Source organism: Pinus tabuliformis, chromosome 5_2 (genome assembly GCF_031772625.1).
Source record: "Pinus tabuliformis cultivar Carrire ecotype Pingquan chromosome 5_2, CPIR1, whole genome shotgun sequence".
Lineage (NCBI taxonomy): Eukaryota > Viridiplantae > Streptophyta > Pinopsida > Pinales > Pinaceae > Pinus > Pinus tabuliformis.
In genome coordinates this window covers 650,903,443-650,905,449 of record NC_142306.1, presented here as the reverse complement: position 1 = coordinate 650,905,449, position 2,007 = coordinate 650,903,443, and the positions used below count along the sequence as shown (strand labels likewise).

Below are 2,007 nucleotides of genomic sequence, written 5' to 3'. Positions count from 1 at the left end.
TAATGAAATTACAATGTAGTCTCATGTGAAGGTTTTATAAGTAGGAGATGCTGATTTGTGCATTTTGATAGGCTTGTTGGAGGCACTGGAGACATTAAGCTCACTAAAGATGGGAACACCCTTTTGAAAGAAATGGCAAGTTTTACACCTACTAATGAGGTTTTATTGAATATCATTTGATTTTAATAAGATACTTGGTAGATTATTCAGCTTCTGATATTTGTCAATCCAACATCATCGGTCATGTTTCTGAAAGAAGGTGAACTAGTCAATTCTAGTTGTCATATTAGCCACTACTTTAGTTCAATTCTTTATGATGTGCATTGTAATGTACATTCTGCATTTGGTTTGCTTGTGACCATGACTCTAAGGACTGTGAATAAGAAGAAATTTGAATATTAAAATGAGTAGTAGCCTTGAATCTTGGATGTAGAAAAGATACAGTTGTCTGGAGGGAGTTCTGCATTCTCTATATGTAATATGTTATAACTGAAAGAAACTGTACTGCTTATCTGGAAATTAATGAGTCACTTTTGTGGAACCTGATTACATTTCTCTGTCATATGCAGAGGCATCCCATTATATGATATACCATGATGGCAATACCTAATATGATGCATGATTTCGTTATCTATCAAGACAGTTTACATTATAATTGACACTTTCGTAATGCCCATACATTGGTGTTGAAAGACTAGTTTACCTGATAATTCTAGTTGTGTCAAATTTGAGTCATCAAGACTATTTTTTACCTAGAGTAATATGAGCCGATAAAGAAAATGAGGAATTTGGAGAGCTAACTCATTTGAGTTCACTATCTGGTGTGATTGAAGATGAACCAGTCTATGTCAATGCTAAACAATACCGTGGAATTTTGCGACGTCAACAATCTCGAGCCAAAGCGGAATTAGAAAATAAGCTCATCAAAGTAAGGAAGGTAAGGAACAATTGTGTTTATGATTATTTCTCAAATACCTAACATGTTTGTTCAAAACAATGTTGCATTGGAGCATTTTAGGGCCTCTCACTCCCAGTTGCTCCCAGGACCACACACACACACATTCTAATAATCATATGTACAAAATGCTCCCGGGTTGGCATCATTCCCTAGATTTTTTGGGGAAGGACCACTCCCTGGTGTCAGAATCCCTGCTCCTTCACAACACTGGTTCAAATGCACTTTCTCTCATCCTCTTTTGGCTAAGCCAAATTGTATTGATTTCATCTTCTGAAGTAAGCATGTCAACATATTTGGTTATTGATATACTGGCATGTTTTCTGTCTTTTAATGTATTGTTTCTCATACTATGATGTTTTCTCTTCAACCTTATCTCCATGAATCTCATCATCTTCATGCAATGCGAAGAGCAAGGGGATGTGGTGGTCGCTTCCTAAATACAAAATTGTTGGAGACAAAAAAAGTTAATGCTGATGATGGGAAATTAAAAAACAGACAACATGCACAGGCTGTTAGTTCATCAAGCATTTAAGCTTTGCAGTCTGAAAATGGAAATATGAATTCTTCAGAGGTACATAGTAATTCAGGGTTGTCAGGATCACAAGTTACAAGCATGTTAGAATCATGTCCTGATGGAATAGGTTACATCTATACACAAGGGAATGGAGGGTATCTTTACCACCATGCTAGTTCACATTTCCATTTATTGGGTTGCAGTCCTCTTTCAGATGGAAGTGGTGAAGTAGAGAGTGGGAAAGGTATGGGATATAGCATCAAATGGGTTGCAACAGATAACTGCTGTGATCCAATGAAAGTTTGACATCATTTTGGTTGGGCTCTCATTTGTTTTGGTATCATGTTTCATATAATTATAACACTGGAGTATGGGAGAAATTTACTTCAGTTCAAGGAAAGTGAAACTTATGGTACTAGGAGGGGAGGAAGTTGAACTAAAGCTTGCAGATTTATTTTTTCTTTCCAATGTTATCATATCAGAAAGCAGCCTGTTTCAGGTTTCTTTTGGGATGATGATGTTTGATGTAAAAATA

The 2,007-nt window shown here is 36.3% G+C and overlaps 1 pseudogene; it reads left to right on the top strand.

Moving 5' to 3' along the window:
• The first annotated feature begins 243 nt into the window (after positions 1–243).
• LOC149160737 (nuclear transcription factor Y subunit A-8-like) lies at positions 244–1,778 on the top strand (annotated as a pseudogene).
• Positions 1,779–2,007: the final 229 nt, after the last annotated feature.